Genomic DNA, 22,882 nt, shown 5'->3' with positions numbered 1-22,882 from the left:
ATACTGCTCAGTTAGCGGTATGGGATGTATTAAAATCCTACAAAACACGTATAGCGGCAATAAATAAGATTGGAATCCTTATGTGACACAACGTTCACCGACAGCTGTTTTCTCTTCAAAAGATTGCCATCTTCCTACGAAAGTCTTAAAAACGAGAAGGAATGTCTGGTATTTACTCTTAAAACACTTCAAGGACTTGAAAGATCACCCGATGCTTCCGATATTAAAAAATCAGGACCATTTGATAAGTAGTAACATTAAAATATTATTGATTTTAAATATTCATACATACCGAGCAAATTTACAGATTTAACGAAACATTGGATTTTTATTGAACAGTTCTGCCAGGCATTTTACCCATTATTTGTCCTAACGTTACAGCTTCAGGGGGAACACGTACAATTGTCGCGCAACATGTGAAAAGGGCCTATGTGCAAATGAGGGATTCTCATTTGCACATAGACCCTTTTCACATATTGCTCCTGAATTATCACAATTCTATGCAGATTGGCTTATTTCTCAAGCTCCATAACGTGGCTGCAGCGAATGCACTTACTAAGAAGTGATTTAAAACTATGAAAGTTCAAGTTTAGTTTAAACATATGATATCACGGTGTTCAAAATACCGTTATTAAAAAATAAAATAGGCCATTTAAACGGAAAATGCCAGTTGGTTTGTATTGCCATCCTACACCTCTGAGCCAATTTTTAAAAAATCGGTCGACGAATTTTTGAGTTACGCCCTTTTGAAGTTTTAAAGGATAGATTGCTCATCGTTTTCGTTTATTCAGCCGAGAACCGGGGTGGCTCTTGCCATATCAAGAATTCCTCTCCATTGTACTCGGTCCTGGGCTACTCGTCGCCAATTCGTTGCGCGTCTCGACACACGCAAGTCGACTTCAACCTGGTCGAGCCATCTAGCACGTTGAGCCCCTCTATTCCTGGTGCCGGTGGGGTTCTTGAAGAGAACGGATTTCACTACACAGTCGTCCGGCATCCTGGCGACGTGGCCGGCCCACCGTAGTCTCCCAACTTTCACCAGGTGTACGATGGTAATCTCTCCAAGCAGTGCCTGTAGCTCGTGATTCATACGTCTCCGCCACTCTCCGCTTTCTGTCTGTACTCCGCCAAAAATAGTCCACAACACCTTTCGTTCAAAAACGGCAAGTGCACGTATGACTTCCGTAAGCAAAGTTACTGTCTCAAGTCCGTAAAGGACTACCGGTCTAATTAGCGTTTTGTACATCGTCAGTGTAGTAGATAAGCGAGGTATTAATAAAAGTTGGCATCCGCAAAATATGTATGCCCGCTATATACTTCGAGTCACAGGTCTCAAGCGTACATACGCACACAGGCAGACGGCAGCCTTTCCAGATAGGAAAGAGTGGAAACCGATCAAATATGATATGCGAGAATAAATTGCGTGAGTCGTAGCTTTCGCGTTGGCGGTATTGAGCGAACTCTTGTCCACTTATAGAGCTGCGCGTGTGTGAGTGTGACTGAGGACTTGCGCAAGTTGGTTTTGCCTCGAGCGCTCTTTGGCGGGAGCCGATCCCGACTTCACACATACAATATCGATGGAAGCCAGTAACGTATTGCCATCAATAAAGATGGCTTGTCCGATTACTGAATATTCTCTAACGATGTTATTGGCGGGAGAGAAATTGTATGAGCGGAAGAGAATCGGTCGGTATCGTTGGTTCTTCGGAGCGTTCGGGGAACGGGTGATTAAGAGAAGCAATTCGGCTTTGAGTTAGAAGAGCAGCTAAAGGTTGCTAACATTTAAAAAGGGAGACGATTCTCATTCTGTTGGCTAAGTTTGCATTGAATGCACGTATTTCTCGTGGGTGAAATTATATTTCGAAAATGGCTACGAAACGGGTTGATAAGCACGACAGTCAGCTTTGTGCGGCGGCGTATGCTCCTTGATCGAAACGTCTGGCGAAAGGAAAAGTAGGCTCGATGTCCAGCTTGAATGCGTCGTTGGATCTCCTTACTGGTATTATTGTCGGCGGTGACCAGAGATCCCTAATATACGAACTCATTAACCACTTCCAGTTCATCGCCGTCAATAGTCACTGTCCGTGGGAGGCAGACGTTACTTTCTCGGGAGCCTCTTCCTACCATATATTTGGTTTTCAACGCATTAATTTGTAACCCTATCCTCTTAGCCTCCGTTTTTAGTCTGGCGTAGATTACCTCCGCCGTCCCACGGTTTCTAGTAACGTCGAGGTCGTCTGCAAAGGCTAGGAGTTGGCTACTCTTACTGAAGATCGTTCCTCTCGTTTCGATGCCCGCTCGCCGGATCACACCTTCAATAGCGATATTGAATAACATACAGGACAGTCCATCCCCTTGCCGTAACCCTCTGCGCGATTCGAAAGGGCTTGAGAGTGTCCCCGAAACGCGCACGTAGCACATCACTCGTTCCAGAGTAGCTTTGATCAGCCGCGTCAGTTTGTCCGGAAAACCTTACTCGTGCATTATCTGCCATAGCTGTTCGCGTTCAACGGTATCGTATACTGCTCTGAAATCCACGAAAATATGATGCGTGGGCACGTTGTAGTCTCGACATTTCTGAAGGATTTGTCGGAGAGTAAAAATTTGATCCGTAGTAGCACGGGCCCCCATAAAGCCCGCCTGATACTGCTCTACGAATTCTCTTGCTATTGGGGATAGACGACGCAATAAAATCTGGGAGAGCACCTTTTAGGCGGCGTTGACCAGCGTAATGCCGCGATAGTTACAGCTGTCTAGCCGGTCGTCCTTTGTTGTAGATGGGACAGACTACGCCTTCCTTCCACTCCTCCGGTACTTTCTCTTCTTCCCAAATACTTGAAATCAGCCAGGGAGGTGCCGTTACTAGCGGTTCTTGGCCATTTTTGAAGAGTTCTGCCGGGAGTCGGTCCTTCCCGGCGGCTCTATTATTCTTCAGCAGACCGATTTCTCGTCGGATCTCTTCGAGATCGGGAGCCGGTACGCTGTTGTCGTTTGTAGGTACTCCGAGGTTAACTTCCATTGCGTCTCCTGCTGCTACATCGCCGTTGAGGTGTTCATCGAAGAACTGCTTCCACCTGTCGATCACCTCGCGCTCGTTTGTGATTAGATCCTCTCCCTCGTCCCTACACATGTTATCGCTGTGGAAAATAACCTGTATCGAACATGAACAAATGCTTATCATGCGACACTTCAAATTACGCCAGAAGTTAAAAACTAGATCACTGACAGTCAGATCAACTACCTAGCATCACGTTGGTTATATCTGGACAAGTTCCAGGGACTTCCGGGAACACCCAGACAAGTAGCCAATTACGTCCATGAACAAAAACCTATCGTGCGATACCTTAAATGATACTAGAATTCAATAACTAGATCAATGGAAGCCAAATCTGCTATCTAGGGGTAGATTTGGTATGTCTAAACATATTTGGGGGACCCCGGGAACCCCTGGGAAGTCAATAACACAATGTGGTACATTTTTGATAATAAAGACTTGTTCGGAATTGGTTATTGTGGTTCTTGATACTCAATTTGGCTTACTTGGATCTATTTTAAAAGTCTTAGTGTGATTTAAGGTGTCGTATGATGAGTTTATTATGTTCATGTTTGAAATTGGTCATTTCCTAGGGTTTTCCGGAGTCCCCCAAACATGTCCAGATATGACCAAAGTTAAGCCTACTGTGTTACCTGACTCACTGCGAAATGCGTTGTATTCGCGGGATCGTGTTGGTTCGAAAGGCTTCGAAAAATATCGCCCTTGTATCGAAAATATCGTTAATTTTGATCACTAAAAATAACGTGCTTAAACATTATATTTCATGTGCCAGTAGTACGCAATAACTGTATTGTGAAACTGAATTGTTATTTATGCAACTTTTTACAAATTAAATCTGTTAAACTGTTCAGGGAATTTGAAGGCACCAGCGTAAAAAACTACTGGGCACCATCTATACCTCGAGTATCACCATCCACTCCACGAATAGAGATAACCCCAGCGAGCAATCCACCGTCATCCATCATAGATCCGGGACCGTTGGAAATAGGTTCCTAGACGCCGAATGCAGGACTGACAACCTTTCGTCGCCTAACTGGATGCCGGGATGCAACGATTTTAGTACTTTGGAAGCCCTCTACCCCTCCACCGCAGTCGAGCCACTGCCGCCAGCGTACAACAGTCGTCCCGGCCCTGCGTGTGAGTATGGGGAACAGGGCTTCCAGAACCTAACTCTTGGCAAGTATAAATCTTGTTCCTCTTTATGCTCTGCTGATGCGTACCGCGCTTTCAGGCCAACGACCTCTGGACCACTGGAAGACCATTTGCCTTTCGCCCCTATTTCTACACCAACGGAACGCACATCAAAAAGTTTGATGGAAACCCTCAACGCGCCCGCTCCACTCAAGCCTCGCTATCTCGTCGATCGTTCAATCAGTTCCCGCCATCAAAGCCGTTCCGTTTCTGTGCGTGGTGTCGGCGATGAGGGTTTCCAACTTGCTTCCACAGGCAAGTATCGACACGATAACTCGTCTTCGCTTCCTGAAGTTCCTTCCGTCCATAGCAACGGTTTCTGGAGCGACATGCCCCGTCGTCGAGCCTCTGATCCCAGCGTTCTCTCAAGCTGTTTTGCATCGTGTACCCCAGCTTCAGAGTCGATCTATCGTCCCATCTCAACTGACAACGTAGGAAACAACCAAAACGTGCGAACATCAGGGACAAAGCCCATAGCCACCCGCCAGAACGACGCCATGCCAAAATCTGGACTCCACAGGACACCGGGACGCACCGACTTTGGTACTATGGAAGTTCCCATCCTCCCTGCCGCAGTCGAGCCTTTCTCACCAGTGTCCAACAGCCGTCCCGGCCCTGCGTGTGGGTATAGTGATGGGGGCTTCCAAAACTCCTGGCCAGGCAAGCGCATTATCGCCAATTCAGATTCCACCGTTGATTTGTCTTCCGATTCTAGCCCTTCGTCATCTAACCGGCCACTGAACAGCACGTGCGACATACAATACGATAACATCCACGTTTATTACCAGAACATCGGCGGAATGAACGCAAGCGTCCACGACTACCTGCTAGCATGTGCTGTTAGTCCATACGACATAATTGTCTTGGTCGAAACCTGGCTTGACGATCGAACTTCCTCTACACAAATCTTCGGACCAAACTACGAAGTCTTTCGGTGCGATCGAAGTGTTCACAACAGTCGTAAATCAACGGGTGGCGGTGTTGTAATTGCAGTTCATCGCCAATTCAAGGCCGCTGTCCTGGAACACAGCGACTGGTTACCTGTCGAGCAAGTCTGGGTCACTATAAAATTAACCGATCGCTGTTTATACCTGTGCGCTGTCTATTTCCCACCAGACCGGATAAGAGATGCCGCTCTTCTTAAGGCTCACATGGCTTCGGTTTCCGAGGTTTCCTCGGCAGCTTCCGCTTCTGACGACATGCTCATATTGGGCGATTTCAATCTCCCCAGTATAAATTGGTGTGAACGCGGCAACGGATATCTGTTCGTCGACTCCAGTTCTTCAACACTTCCCCCGATCACCAATGAATTGCTCGACTGCTACAGTACAGCTACTTTGCAACAAATCAATTAAACCCTCAACGAAAACGGACGCTGTTTGGACCTTTGCTTCTCCAGCATTCGCAGTCTTGCTCCCGAATGTGTGTTGGCACCGGCTCCTCTCGTCAAGGACGCCCTCCATCATCCACCATTACTAATTTCGATTCGTCAACATACACGTGGCGTAAACGTAAACTTTTGCAGATATTTCATAGTTTTGGATTAGATAAAAATGATAAAGTTGATAAAACTGATCCGAAGGAGACACCTGCGTCATCGTTGATGGACGATAGCATTGATCAATATTCAATGAGTTTTTCCAATGAAGATAGTTCTGACAGCACTGTTAGCCAAACAATCAACGATTTGTTAATAGTAGAGATCACAAAACTGGAGTCACGCGATAAAGTGGCATAATTTCAACGAGCCCAGTTCGAGCAAAACGCTACAGGGGTGGAAAAATCAATAAACTACTTCAAAACAAACGGGATTGCATACAAGAGAAACGATGTTCCTCGAACTGATTGAGTTCGGTAAGGAAATACTAAAGCACCCAGTGCATATTGGGAAAGCACTAAATACAGCAAGAATTAAAAACTATAAAAATATTCTAGCAAAAACACGTTTAGCACGGCACAAGAAGCTGAACAAGCCAGTGAAGTCAACCTCAACAAGCACAATTTAAAGCTTTATGTCCTGTGGACTTGAAGAAAAACAATTGGATTGATTATATCTATCCCGCTTGAGTACCAGGAAGACGAAGTACCTAAGCAGCTGCACAGCCACATGAAAATTTCAAAAGTAGAAATGATGCGTAAAAAGAACAAAGATGATCTCCTGCCGACATAGAATGTGAAAATAACGTTTGACGGTAGAATCATCCCTGAAAGTGTTGATATGTACGGATGTAAATCCAAAGTCGAACAAAGTATATAGGGTACGGGAGGGTATTTTCAGCAGGTTTCTAAATTCAGCCTATTTGCCTCTTCTTTCGCCAATAAAAATACTTTGCCAAGATACAATTTTAGTATGATATAACGTCTATTTTCTCAAGATTGTAAGTAATCTACTATTTTTTATTCAAAGAACGTCAAAACCATCTGTTCTTCCACTAGAACTAGGCCATAGGCGAAGGGCAAGACACTGTTGAAAATATATTACTTTTCCCTATTTCCCTACCGTTCCCACTCATAATATAACCTAAAGCCCTATAAAGATATACATTTATAGGGCTTTAATAGGGCCTAATATATTAATATATATGACAATATTATGAAGTGTCTTGCCCCTCGGCCATAGGCCGAAAAAATAGATGCAATTGCTTAATGAGCTGAAAATATCCTCCCGTGCCCTATATTCCCTGTCCGACGGTGCCATAACTGTTGGGGCTATAGGCACTAAAAAGAAAAAAATGTAGAAGACAAACGAAATGCAGTCCACGATCCTCACGACGAAAGGGGTTGTGACAAGACTAAGTGCATCAACTGCGAAGGAAATCACGACGCAGCTGATCGAAGCTATCCGGAGAGTAATAGGCAGTGGAACTCAGTTTGCACTCAGTTTTAATCGAAGTGCTGTCAAAGCGTTCATAAATTAACCGAGATTGCATCTCGGTTAAACTGTCAGCATTCAGTTTGAAGCGCAGGTTAAAACTGTCTAGCATTACGGTTTACGGATCGATCTGTCAAACTGCCCGTATCGTTCATAAATTTCGGGTTCGAGTTAACGAACCCAGGTTAATTTATGAATTCGCTATTAATGAATAGCTAGCTTGTGACGCCAGCAACCGATTCATGCAAAGCTAATGTATTAAAGTGCTTTTGCATCGCCGTGATAAGAGAAGAAACCCGACGAGAAACTCTCAGAGGTACTTAGGTCCAGTTGAAAAGTTTCATAAGATTTCAGAGATTATAGAAAAACAAAAAAAATCGTACGACGAAGCATATCGAGAGTGTCGTGATACAGAACCGTATCGATCTGCTATCAAATCATGATCAATTTCCGGAACTGGATAATCGCATTCCGAGAAGAACCAGTGGGTCTCAACCAGGAATGGCACCTCCTCAGAAGAAATAAAGAGAAGAGAAAAATTCAAACTGTGCTCAGTCTTCAACGCGATTTATTCTGCTCCGTTTCATTTTAACTGTGCTCTTTCTTGCTGAACGCAGTTGTATGAGCAACCGTACACTGTGCTACTCATTGAGGAGAATGTTAATACACTTTGAATAAGTTGATGCGATGCGCTGACGTATGACAACTACGGGTAGTTTTAACATGGGTAGTGCGTTGAGAAAAAACGACGATTGTCAGTAGCAGTCATTGCCATCAGAAAAATATTAATCCATTAATGCAGTTGAATCATGATTCTTACATTTAGTATATTCAGTTGAGTTTGGCTGCCCGTGAACGCAACTGCATCATATGGTTAGGCATGTCACAACGGCAACAGTGCGAAAAATGTTATTTAGATATGGCAACATTTGAATTCCCATACATTTGCTTCTTGACGCGTACCAACAGGAAAGTCCCATTATAAACAAAGGCAATTCTCCGCTAAGATTCAAAATATAACGACTTTTGATTGTCTTGACGCCTCTGAGTGTATAGCTGCTGTACGCGCACCGGTTGTTTTGTTTCCAGGTTTACTGCTGTAGCTACCGAGAGGACCGGGAGCAAAACCGAAAGTTGCTCATTTAAAGAGCGCATTAAGAAATTTTTCTGCACGTCAGTTTTTCTCATTGTGTTTAGTCTGTTTCTCATTGTGTGGATTTACTTCTCATTTCTGAAAGCAGTTCTGCTCATTGTGTGGAACAAAAAAAGTTGCACTTTTTGCACAATGAGTGAGGAAATAACAAGCCTGGTCTCAACTCAGAACAATCTGAGTGCCAATGAAATCGTTTGAGAAACCATTGCGAAAAAAAAAATCCCTCTACAGCTTGAGATGAATCAGTTCCACTCGTTTATTTGGAAAATCAGCGCGAAGTGGGTGCGTTAGAACAGCTCCACTATTAACTAGAGACAAATTGGAAGCATCTAAGAATTATAGGCAAAATTATAAAACTACAAAACGGGATAAACGAAGAGTTAGTAAATAAACAATATTCGAGAACAGTTGTTAATAAAAACTAGTACCACGCTCTCAGATATCATAGGAATTTTCGTAGAGTCTCAGGAAAAAGAAGATAACAGAATAAGCGAACCAGAAGAGTTCACAATTAATAAAATTAAAATTTTGCAGTCAAACGTACAATCATTAAGACCAATAGAAACCAGAAAAGAACTAACGGGTTTCCTGAAAAAAGAAAATATAGAAATTGCTAGCCTACAAGCGGTATGGTTCAGACCAAATGAGAATTTAAGAATTAATTTATACAACCTGGCTGCCAAACGTCGGGATGAAGGTTACGGCGGAGACGTGATTCTCATACGAGAAGACATCAGATGTGAAAAGTTTCCTATTAGAAATTTGCTGCTACTAGAGATCAAGCGGATAGATCAAAATCTGTCCGAAATATTGGCGGAAAAAATCGCCAGACCACCATTATCCCACACATCAATTGCTATGCTACAGCAATTGACCTCACCTTCACCATTAGCGAGCTGGCCAAAGTCATAGAATGGAATGTCATACAGGAAGAATTTGGCAGTACTCACTTGCACTTGTACATAGAAATTAAACAAGCAATTCTAGTACCTGCTACAAAAACTACCAAAGTAAATAGCACAAAGGCAATTAAAAACTTAAATGAAATTCAACCGCAAATGATGTACAGTCCACACGAGATGCTACAACACTTCGAAGAACATATATTGCTTACATATACAATTAGTAGTAAGAAAGCCAACTTTCTGAAAAGATGGTGGAATGAGGAAATCCAAAAAGCATATCGCGTATGAACTAAAGCGAGCTTTTGAAAAATTTCAATAAAAATAAGAACTTAACGAGCCAACTAGAGCTAAATAAAAATCAAGTTGGGATTAAAAGATTAGAAAGGAAAGACAAGAGGAAGCAAATCAATCGACGAGACAATGCCGCCCTTACAGATATGGAACGTAATCCAAAGGCTGATTACCGCCTTGACAGACAAATAGAAAAAAAGCGTACGATATCCAAAGTCCTTTCGTCTTAACAAGATTACTTGGGATCGATATAAACCTAGTCCAATTTGATGTCCTGAAAGTGAACAGTTATAAAAAAATTAGTGACCAACTCGATCTTTCGCCCGTTTGTATCCATATACCTACTGCAATTATTTATTTATTTTTCCGTTCAATCGAATCGTTATCGTTCAATGTGCGTCCAATGACAAATATTTTATGTTTTGAGCAAGATTCTTCAGCCAATTAACAGTAGTCAACAGCATACCAGTTTCAAGCCAGTTACCTAAAGTTGACTAGTGACAAGTCACATAAAAAATTTCAAAATGCTATATTGTTGCCAATCACAAGAACAAGTGTGGAACTACAAACTCTAAGAAACGGATAAAACTGATACAGAGCACGGGCATTTAGGAAATTTAAATTTTTCTTCTTGTATTGAATGTATAGAAATGTTTAAGAGGATTTAACAATTCAGCAAATTAAAAATTTGCGTAATAAACATTTGTAAAGTGTCAAGCTTTGTCGAATTGAACCTGCATTCGTAGTCCTTCGTGAGCCCTTCGTCCGTGCGCCTAAGTACAGACCTTCATACTTTTTTCCCTTACATTTATCATTCCAGTGCTCATATGTTACCAATCAGATCAACGGGCAGGAGTAGGACAAATGTTTACGAAATGGAATGAATGATAGTTGGTTGCCAGGTCTTAGAGCTCCATATTTATTCTTCCATATTAGTTCGTTTTAATCATAGTAGTGTTTTGCCGTTTCGAAGTGTTCTTCGAGGTTCAATGATGAATGGATTCGGACACTGTCCAAACCACCCGTTCGTAAATCTGCAGTTTGCAGAACCCCGAGAAGATGGCAAGATGCCAGTTCAAACAATTGACTGTTGACTGTAGTAGTCGCGTGAGTTGTGTTTGAGGTAATTGAATAAAACATTTTCTGCAATCCTGATGATAACCACCATGCATTCGTTTGACTTGCAGCTTGCAGGATGGACGGCTTCCGAATGAAGGTAAATGTGTGCACTCATGAACATCTGCCGGGTAGCAGTTTGCGATGTATCAATAGAACTCAGAGTCACACACACCGTGCACCGTTCTGTTCCAATTTCAATTCACCCCCAGGATTCACTACTTATACACAAGATCAAAACTGTCGGTTGGATTTTTTCTATCGGTGTCACTATTCAGTAAGTATGGCTTGAGGTACCAATCTTCCTTGAGTTCTTTGATAAGATATTCCGCTCAGGGCGACCAACCATTTGTCGTTTAATGTTTCGTCTTCTTTCGTAGGTAGGTACTGGCGGTGTCATTTGCAAACACAGACGATCACTGCTTGTAACGAACTCAGTTAAGCGGTTAGTAGTCGTATATTATGATTTTGCCAGAAGGCATGGTGACCCAGTTACTGGGTCGCAGTAAATCACTACTATTATTACTAGCACTTCGGTTCGTTGGTTGTCAAATAATCGATAGTAAAAAATAAAACATGCAACATCCAATCCTATGGGAAATCACATGCTGCAGCATTCAAGTTTTGCTCAAAGATGTGACTGGTTGTGGTAAGTTACTAAATCTCAGTCTCTAAACATTACAACTGGTATATTTGTAAGATGCCACAAAATAATTTTGCCTTTGTTAGATCATTAGTTCACTTCAGGCCCGCGGGCCGCAGTTTGGCCATCACTGATGTAGATGCTGTAAAGATGTATATTACTATTGGTGCCCGAGTATGGGGCAGCATGATATTTTGACGGTGGTACTCTGATTCATTAGTCTAGATCACTTAACAAGTGTTTGGGTCCAGTTTCTTTGATAAGTGTTTTCTGTGTGTGCTGGGTCTCAAACACCATTGGTTGCCTCGTTAACAGAAGAATGTAGTTGCTCTCCTATTCTTTGTTTTAAGAAGACCTGAGTTTCGTCTGTATTGCTTGCCATTGCCTTTTGATTGGATTATTGTATCTGTCCCTCTCCTCCGGCAAATGACCTGTTTAATATAATTCGACGATTTCGAATTTATTGAATTTTCGAGATAGCGAAATGATAACGACGAGAATTTGTTTGATGTATATAATTGAACGAGTTTCTTAAGACTAACTAAACTATTCATATAAAGTGGTTTTATATTCACCAATACATATGTAGATTTTCATGAAGCGATAATAATATCATATCAATTATAATATCAATTGAAGCGGAAATACAATTGCCGAAAAAATTCGTGGACCGCAGCGGGTTGTTGATCCGTTTCTGGATGCACTGTTGCCATGCGTTTAGTGTTGTTTGTCTCTGGACTGTCGATGGGGAGAGCGCATACTTCGGTAATTGCGCGTTTGTACAATCCTTTTGCGGTTTTGACCTGAACCACCCGGGTTCGACCATCGCTGCCTGGAAAAGTTTCCACGATACGTCCTAGGCTCCAGAAAAGCGGTGGTACGTTGCCCTGCTTGAGCAGCACTAGCGTACCTACGCGTAGAGAAGGGTGCGTGTCCGATTGCCATTTCGTTCGTTGATGCAGTTGACTGACGTAATCGCGAGACCATCGGTTCCAGAAATCCTGTACGCTCCGTTTCATTTCCTGGAAACGACGCAAGTAATTACTATTTGTATTTGTATGATCTGGCTCAGGTAAGAAAAACATTGGTTCACCAATTAGCAGGTGACCAGGGGTTAACGCAGTTAAATCCTCTACATTATCCGACATGGGCGTCAAAGGGCGAGAATTGAGGATGCATTCGATTTGCACGATTGCCGTTGACATCTCATCTAATCTAAATGCTCGATTCCCAAAGACGCGACGAAAATGATGTTTAAAAGATTTTATACCTGCCTCCCACAGACCCCCAAAGTGAGGGGAGCGGGCAGGTATGTGGTGAAAGGTTATTCCCTTGTCAAGACAAAAATTCTCCCATTTGCTTGTTTTGAACTGTTCCAAATATCGTAACCGTGTCTCCTTCAGCTCACGATCTGCACCGACAAATGTTGTTGCGTTATCGCAATATATATCCGATATTTCACCGCGTCTTGCAATAAAACGCCTAATTGCATTAATGCATGATTCCGACGAGAGATCATACACGATTTCTAAATGAATTGCCTTTGATGACATACATACAAAGCACGCGACGTATATTTTAACCGACGAGCCTCTTCCTACAAGCGGGCGAACAAGAAACGGACCACAGTAGTCCAAACCGCTTTTCGAAAACACGCGCGCGGGGGTAACTCTTACTTCAGGTAGCGGAGCCATAATTTGGTTATGGAAACGTGGATTACACCTAAAACATTGTATGCAATCTCGTACTATCCTTCTGGCCAAATTTCTACCATGAATAGGCCAATACCGTTGCCTCATTGTAGCCAATAATAAGGCTGGACCTGAATGCAAAGTCTGCAGATGAATCGACCGCGCTATCATCTGAGTCAAACGGTGTTTTCCAGGTAGCAAAATCGGGCATCGTGTGTCAAATGGTGCAGATAATTTCTCCAGCCGACCACTGATTCTAATTAAACCATGATCGTCTAAAAATAAATTCAAGCCCTTTAAGAGCGACTTAAATTGCAATTCCGTAGGGCTGCAATCATCTCTTGCAGCATTTTGTGATTTCGAGATCTCGAAGGGAAACGATTGTTGTTGAGCGAGTCGAATGAGCGTTTTGAGGGCATTATTTATTTCAGAAGGACATAATGGAGTGAATTCGCGTTGATTATATGCAACCGTACAATTTCGAGCAAACCGTAGGCAATATGCGATTACCTTTAACAATTTTGATAGTTCGGAAAACCTGTCGAATATTTCTATTTCGTTCACCAGCTGACGCGCTAAAAACAAAGCGATAGCTGGTCGGCGTGCGACCTCAAGAATATTGGCAGCAACGTTCCCAATAGGTGTATTTGGCCAATATTTGCTTTCCTTAAGGATGAAGGGTGGACCATACCACCACAGCTGATCATCGAGAATTTTATGTGGTTGAATTCCACGCGATATTTTATCAGCCGGATTTAATTCAGAAGGCACATGATGCCATTTATTGTCTTTAGATAACCTTTGAATTTCAGTAACGCGATTCGATACATACCTTCCAGTTTGAAGGTGGCGAGTTAATCCATTGTAGCACCACGGTACTATCCGTCCAATATGTAACCGGTCCATTAAATTCTGTTGACGACAATACTTGATCGACCAGCTGACTACCAAGTAGTGCAGCACAAAGTTCTAAACGCGGTATAGAAATTCCACGAAGCGGAGCGACGCGCGATTTCGTTATTAGCAGATTACTGCATACCGTTTTCGATTCATCGAACGACACGACGTACACGCAACAACCGTATCCGCGTTCCGAAGCATCGCAAAAGCAGTGCAAATGGTATCTAATACTATAAAGAACCCGACGCGGTACACTGAGTTTTTGTAATTCAGAAATTTGATTTCGGTATTCCATCCACCACGACGATGGTTTTTCTGGAAGGGTCTGATCCCACGAATATTTTTCCGCCCATAAATGCTGTACAAATATTTTCGCACTTATTATTACCGATCCGACGAGCCCCAAAGGGTCAAATAGTTGGGCCATCTCTGACATAACAATTCGTTTTGTAAGAGTTTGCAAATCATCATATTGGGGAATTTTGAATCGAAATTGGTCGCTGTGTGGATTCCATAATAAACCTAGTGTTTTTACGGATGATGTACGATCAATTTCTACTTCAGTGGGCATTTCGATCAACTCCGGAGGAATACTGCAAAGTACCCTAGTGTCATTAGCGCACCATTTTCTTAGCTTGAAACCACCCCGTTTCAGCAGATCATTTAACTGAACGGTTGACTCGATTGCCCTATCTAAATCATCATCACCTGCTAACGTGTCGTCAACATAAGTTCGACTGGTTATTATTTTAGCACCTAAGGGAAACTCCTTTCCCTCATCAGCTGCCAGCTGATTCAGTACACGTGTGGCCTGAAAAGGAGCACAACTAGTTCCATACGTGACCGTCTTTAATTGGAAAACTTGCAAGGGTTCAGTCACATCCGATCGCCACACGATTTTCAGTAGCTTTCGATCTTCTGGATGAATCCAAATTTGTCTAAACATTTTCTCAATGTCCGCGATGAACACAAATCTCGGCATGCGAAAGTTTAATACAATCGATAAAAGTGAAGGTTTTACTATAGGGCCTGCATAAAGAACATCGTTTAACGACAACTGGTTACCTCCCTTACAAGTAGCATCAAATACGACACGCGTTTTTGTCGTTGAGCTGTCTGGACGCTGAATAGCGTGATGCGGTAGAAAAAATTGAAAATTACCTATTCTAGAGCTAGCCTCCATATGTCCCAATCTGGCGTACTCGTCCATAAAACGAAGATATTCGTTTCGAAGCACGGGATCCGAATTGAATCGTCGCTCCACCGAAAGAAATCGACGCTGCGCTAGTGGATAAGAATCCCCGAGCATTGGCAATCTATCTTCCCTTAACGGCAATCTAACAACATAGCGGCCGTGTTCATCACGCGAAACTGTTCTTCTAAAGTGGTTCTCACACTGTTGTTCGTCTGGAGACAGCATTCTTTCTTCGTAACAGTGCTCAGTCTCCCAAAATCGCTGCAGCATGGCATCCAAAGCCTCTCCGGTGCTTATAACACATATCGCAGGTTTATTCACTGGGTTCGAATACATACCGCTAACTACGAATCCGAGAACTGTGTTCTGTAATAAAGGATAACCCTTTTCTAATAAAAGTTTTTCCCTCTCAACTAAGGAAAAAAATAATTCTGCGCCAATTAAAATCTCCACCCCTGCACTAATGTTAAATTTTGGATCAGCCAAACGTAAATTTTCTGGCAATCTCCAATTGCTGATGTCTACGTTCATACTAGGCAAAACCGCTGGAATTTTTGGTATAATAAAGCATGAAACTGTAACACTAAAATTTCCAACACGAGAGCTGATCTTCACTGCCAACATTTCCGATATATGTACCTTACCTGGACCGATTCCGACTACATCCATATTGGTTTTTATTCGTTTTAAGCCTAGTTTTCGGGCAAGCGACTCTGAAATAAAGTTGCATTGCGAACAATTATCTAAAACAATGCGAGCGAGATGTGTGAAGTCAAATTTATCTTTGACCTTCACCAAGGCTGTCGACAAGAACACTTCGCAACCGGTCCGCGAGGGGTGCACTGTTGACTCGGACGGTTGAGATGTGTCTAACGATTGAGGATCGACAAATTGCTTATCACACGATCGAGTACTCGAAAACGCAATCGGCATATGCACGAAACGAGGCGACACGATTGATTTTCTATTTCTTTGCGACGACGAGTTATCAAATTGAATAGATATTTGTTCCACCTTACGAGACGACGGATGAGCTGTAGTGAAAAAGGCATGCGGATGCTGTATATTCGATTCCGAGATAACCTTATCGGCGATTGGTGGCAAATGTAGGAGAGTATGGTGGCGTTGCGTACATATACTGCAGCACGATGCGTTACAGTCTCTCGCCATATGATAACCCTTTAAACAATTTATGCACAATTTATTCCTTTTCGCTAAATTAAACCTTTCCTTGGGTGGCATGCCCTTAAAGCGATCGCAACTAAACAACGAATGGCTTTGCTTACATGCTACACATTTATTTGATGGTTCTGTTACTACATAAGTGGAAATTGGCTTGGGTTTTACCGGTTGCTTAGGTTCGATAATATTCTGACCGGTTTGAGATAACTTTACGGACTGTAACATGCGACACTGTTTGCGAACAAATGTAACTAACTGTTCGTAGGTTGGCCTTTCGTCTTCCTTACACTGTTTCTCCCATTCCTTTAGAGTTACTGAATCTAAACGACGACTGAGGCCCTCGACAAGTACTGAGTTCCAGTGTTCTTCTGCTTCTTCCAAATGATTCAGAACGTTAACGTGGCGGTCAAATTGATCGACCAGTTCTGAAAGCGCTGATGCTAACTCACGTTTTAGAACTGGTATCGAGAACAATGCCGCAATGTGACGCTTTATTAAAAAATTGGGATTGTTATAACGTTTTTCGATGAGATTCCAGCCAATGAGATAATTGGCGGCTGAAACCTCTAAACAAGAGACAATGCGATGTGCTTCACCCTTTAAAGCAGCCTTTAGGTAATGGAATTTTTGCACCGCGGTGAGCTGCGCATTACCATGTACGAGAGACTTAAATAAATCGCGAAATTCTACCCAATCTTCAGGATTGCCGTAAAATTCCGGGATCTTTATTTCGGGAAGGCGCACTCCTAGGGTAATATTATTTGGCTGGATGATAGGAGGAGCACGTGGTTGCGCTGAAGGGATTTCACGTGGTAATTTAACCATAAGCGACGACTTTAAGGTCATATACAAATTTTGAAAAGAAATACGATCCTCAGACAACTCAGAACTATCTGGATCTTCACACATGTCAATTTCGTCCTGTATCTCAGAAAATTGCCGCCAAAGATCGTCCAAAAGAGTAATTCTAACCTGCACTTGGCTCACTTCACTTTCTTGGTAGTTATCATCGAAAGATTTAATTAAAGACGCAGAACCTAGTACATTTGCCCTACGGCGAATCAAAATCTTTATTCGGCTAACACCAGGGCGAGCTCTCTTCTTCGGGCTCATTATCGTATAAAAGTACACACCTTAAATTGCCTTACTTAACCTTTGTTGCTACCGACACTCGTAGCATGCAACGAACGATAATTCCAACGAGTGAGTCCAAGAATGAGTCCCAAGCGATTGCACAATTTCACCATGCGCTCCTTCTCGATGAGGATCGATCAGCCTTCCTTAGTAGAAACGATGGTTAGTGAACTCGATTGTTCCCCCGATGACGAGAAATTACGACAAAATTTATCCGGCGACGCGATTCCCGGGTTTCGGCACCACTGTTTAATATAATTCGACGATTTCGAATTTATTGAATTTTCGAGATAGCGAAATGATAACGACGAGAATTTGTTTGATGTATATAATTGAACGAGTTTCTTAAGACTAACTAAACTATTCATGTAAAGTGGTTTTATATTCACCAATACATATGTAGATTTTCATGAAGCGATAATAAGTATTATAATATCAATTGAAGCGGAAATACAATTGCCGTAGGCCAAATAGTAGCTCACTTTCAGTTCAGTGGGTAAAGTAACAATATCGTGTACATGTACTAATTTAATTTAAGGTTGATATTCACTTGGTATTTTTTGATTATTGCGAAATTCAAATATGTTGTAATCCTCAACATGACCAATTCGTCATTAATGAAGTCTCCAGTCAAGTTTATTAGATTTACCAGTACCAGTATTAGCCAGTATCCCATATCAATTGATCCGCGGATTCATTTCCTTTTCTTTGACTACAGCATCTCGTTCCCTAACCCCTGCATTTTCCTGAAAAGATGAAATGCTCGGCAAACCACTTTCGACGCATCAACCAAACAATCTCACCCGGAAACTCTCCTATCGTTGGGTACTTGGAGCAATGACAGGGTAATAAAACACACGTAAAGCTCCTGGGGCCAGTCATCTCACAGCTCCTGGGCTATACGAACACGCCCAATAATTGAACGGCTCCGGTGCTCAACCACCCCGTTTGATTGTGGGCAATAGGGAATAGTGTCCACAAGCCTGGTGCCACTCGCATCGCAGAATTCCCTGAACTCAACATAGTCTGCTCTAATTTGTGGTGCGTTGTCTGCCCTCAATGTAAAAGGAATTTCGTATCGACAGAACATAATAGAAAATTCGTTTATAGCATCACGCGCAGTGTTCTTTTCCAATTCGCATATCTCTATGAAGCGGCCATAGTAATCTACAAAACCCATCAGATGCTGTCCCTCCGATAGAGGACCGAAAAAATCCAATGCTATCGTATGCCATGGATAACTAGGCAGCTATCCCCGTTGCAATGGCTCTGGAGGCTCTGATACGCCAACTAAGGTATATCCTCCTCGGTTCCTTACGATTTTTTCTACTTGATCATCGATCCCTGGTCACCAAACGTGAGACCGCAGATGGCTCTTCATCATCGCGACTCCTGGGTGGCCGTTATGAGCGATTAGTAGTGTTTCTCGGATAGAGCATGCAGCAACAATTCGATCTCCTCGAATAAGGACGCCCCGAAAACCACAAAATTCGTTGGCGATTGCAGCATGGATTTCAGTATCCCCAAATTTCTTGGATTTTTGAATCAGCTCTGCTTTAACAAAAATCTCTTCTGAAAAATTAAATGGTATTGCTTTTTGTATTGACAACCCTGATTTGCCATTGGTTAACTGTGCGTATTTGCCAGATTGTCTTTTTCTAACGTAAACACTACTTTGTGGTCAAACGCCTGCAATACCAACTCATACACTATACTGTAATACTGAAAACGTTCGGTACCTCAAATCATTTCCAACGCTTCCTTTTTCGTTTGACAACAGCGGCGTTCCGTATCAGCCAGTGACTTCGAAGCAAAATTGATAACACGCCGTTTCCTGGGCTCATCGAACTGAGTCAAAATGGCCCCCAGCCCGAGACTCTTAATCTTGCTCATAGCATCTTTAATAGCGTGGAATGACCTCGATTGTTTTTTGTTCCATCCGAATATTATTTCCTTGCCTACTAACCCTCGTAAAGGTTCCTCAGCCGTAGCTAACATTGGCAAAAACTTAAGATAATTCGCATTTTGGTTCTCGCGACAATTGAATCGTTTGTATTTCACTTTTTTCCTTTTCCTCCTTTACCCTAAAAAAAAAGTCCAACTCTGTAACTCTCAATTGGTACCTCCCCCAATTCAGTTCAATGTCTCGGTTAGGCCTTTAATCGTGACAACACGATCTCTAAACTTTCCTTCTCGTTTAGATCGCTACCCTTTATGAGCACATCATGCAGGCACCAGAACACGCCCCTGCAACCGCTCGTCTCATCCCTCTGGAAAGCTTCGAAGCTGTAACCAAACCGAATGGTAAGTGCCCAAAACCGTACTTTCCTCATCACAGCATGAAAGCAGTCGCATTTCTAGGGCCCTCTATCTCGAAATAGGCCTCCTTAATATCAAGCTTGTTTCACAAACAGATGATACGTTCCCTACAGTAGGTGGAGGAAGAGGCACAATTTGTGTCTAAAAATAGCCCAACCCATGTCGCTACGTTAATAACGGGGTTTGTGCAGACTCCTTTTGTCCAGCGCCTCTGTGGTTCATAGGTACACGGGTACCAACGAGCCACATGCCCTGGCGGGTGTTGTGGGTTCAAATCCGGTTATAATCTCTGATTACAGCTTGGTTCGACCCATGCACCTTCCAGCATTGGACAAAAGATAGGAGTCACAACGACAACTTGTTAAGCATAGCTACCTATTACCCCCCCCCCCTTCCTTTCCACCCTCCCCCTTCATTCCCGAAAAAAAAATCCTTCTTCATTATTTTCCCTTACCGTCCCTTCATCAATTGGAGAATCATCGTTTCAAAAAAATATTATTATTCCTACTGCAAACAGCCTCAGCGAGGGCCTCAGCTAATGTCAAATAATCTTTATATGTGTGCGTGGTGGAATACTTCATTGTCGTTCAGGTCTAACGTACGTATAATAATAGATCAGGTCAATATACTACAGTTTTAATCATAATAGAGTATTGCCGTTTCAAAGTCTTCTTCGAGATTCAATGATGAATGGATTCGGACGCTGTCCAAGCCACCCGTAATTTTATTACGAGTATTATATTATATTATAATTATATTAGTAGCATAAAGGCACGACATTATTGTTAGATCCATCGCTGTTTGCTATCTACAAGGAGCAACTGGTTATTGTAACCATTGATAACTGAATAAGGAATAAATAGATAAAACAAAACGTCCATTGCTTCGAATGGAAAAGCGTGACCGTGGAATAATGTAGGTACCTAGTTGCATAGAAAAGTTCAAATAGGAAAACTTTTGATTACCATATTTTTGCATTCGATAGGATTACCACTTGGTGGTTGGTGGTGGCCTTATTATTACGACCTGCCACGGATGATCAACGATGGACATTGTGATGGACGATGGACTCTTATCTCTTCTTTTTCAATTCTAAAAAGTTAAAATAAAAATATAAAAATATACGTACCCGAGCAGACGTGAAAGTCCAAATAATATGACATAAATATCAAACTGTGTTATGGAAATCGAATAACTCGCATCTAAATTTGATTTTGTCTTGGCCGACATAGTTGGTAAAATAACAAAAAATAATATCAAAATTTCGCTCCTTAAGGCCAAAAGAATAATTACTTGTATTATTTGAATAACAAAGCGATAACATAATAGCATAACAGCAACCCCGAGCAGGAGCGAAGAGCAAAATAATATAAAAACAATATCAAACTGTGTTATAATGCTATATTTTGTTATTGAATAGATATGGAGATGCATTGATAACACATTTTGTTATTGAGTAGATATTTAAAACAGTGGTTGTAAGATGAGTTTAATAACTCATTTTGTTATCATATCTTATTTTGACCTTAAAATGACATTCGAAATATTTCATAATTTTTTTTAATGATTAAAGAAGTTTTTGGATTATAAATATTTTTATAAAACGATTTTTTGATATCTCCTATGCTACTGCATTTGTTATTCAATTAAGGTATTGAATACTAAAATATGTTATTCTAAACTCTGAATACGGTCATGTTATTGCTTTGTTATTCAAATAACACAAGTAGTTATTCTTTTGGCCTTAAAGGAGCAAAATTTTGAAATTATTTTTTGTTATTTTACCAACTATGTCAGCCAAAACAAGACCAAATTTTGATATGAGTTATTCGATTTCCATAACACATTTTGATATTGTTTTGCTCTTCGCTCCTGCTCGGGATAACATAACTGTATGCAGGATTTTATAACATTAGCCCGAATACCTCTAGCCCGAAAGCAACTAACCCGAATAACACAAGCCCGAATGTAACACATGCCCGAATGTAACACTAGTCCGAATGTAATACCAGCGCGAATGTAATACCAGCACGAATGTAACATTAGAAGCTCGGTAACCGCAACTCGCGAATAAGCTACGCAGGAAGACTATAGGCCGAATGAAGAAACAGTTTACTTTGCTTTTCTTCTTTAAATCGTAATGTGAGGGTGTGCCGGCGCGAGTGTGTGAGTAGCAGAACGTCTGCACACAGCAACAGCGACTGTTTCTTTTGCGACTGCGTGAGCGATGTAACCGTTGAATACTATGCTTCTCATATTCTCTCGCGTGTGAGTAGGCATCGTTGTCTTCTCGCTCGAATAGCAACATTGCTTTCGGTTTTATTAAATCCCAAGAATACTCAAGAATAAGGCACACAACAATAGTAATTTAACTGCTGTTATTAATTGTTATGTAAACTTTATTTGAAAACTAGCCCCGCTCTAACCTAACCTATAAATACTGAAACAAAAAACGGCCGCTTATTCAGTTCGAAAGTCGCAAAAAGCGGCTTTGTCGCTTTATATTTTACAAAAGTTAAATCGATGCGAGGACTAGGGAAAACTAACTAGTGGTCAGTAGACCTAGGAAAACGAATAGACCTAAGCAAATAATATTTGTGTGTAGGGGCTGCCCCCAAAAATTGCTAAGCTCAAAAATCAGCTAACTCTAATCAAGTGATTGAAAACTTACAGTGTAATAACGACAAAGCAGAAATAATTCGTTACGATATTGAATTAATATCAATTTAATTTTTATTATTGGTGACAAATAATATTTAATTTATAGTAAGTAATTTGTAAACATCGCTTGTTGAGTGTAAAAGCCAAAAAAGCGCTTTCGCCGCTTTTTATTTTATAAAAAAAGCAAAGCCTTGGATTTATACGGGCTGGTACCGAATAGCTGAATCACGAATGGCCGAAATCCAAATGGGCGAATTTCAACAGTAGTCACAGAAAGCCGAATCACGAATAGTGGAATCACGAAAGGCCGAATTTTTTCGGAATGCCTAAGGCCATTACAAATACATATTTTAAAAAGTTTTTGTCCATCCGGTATTGGGCCACTGAAGGTGGGGGGCGCAAAAAACAAAGAGAATTTTTTAATCGAGCATACGTTATTATTTTTCACTGTTTGAATTCTCATTTCTATTTCGTGCTAGAAGTGCTGACTGAACTCGACTCATTTTTCGAGTTTTTCAGGCTATAGAGCCCACAGACAATTGATTTTATAAAAAAAATTAACTCGTGCCCTTCA

Source organism: Sabethes cyaneus, chromosome 1, assembly GCF_943734655.1.
Source record: "Sabethes cyaneus chromosome 1, idSabCyanKW18_F2, whole genome shotgun sequence".
Lineage (NCBI taxonomy): Eukaryota > Metazoa > Arthropoda > Insecta > Diptera > Culicidae > Sabethes > Sabethes cyaneus.
This window is presented reverse-complemented; position numbering follows the sequence as displayed.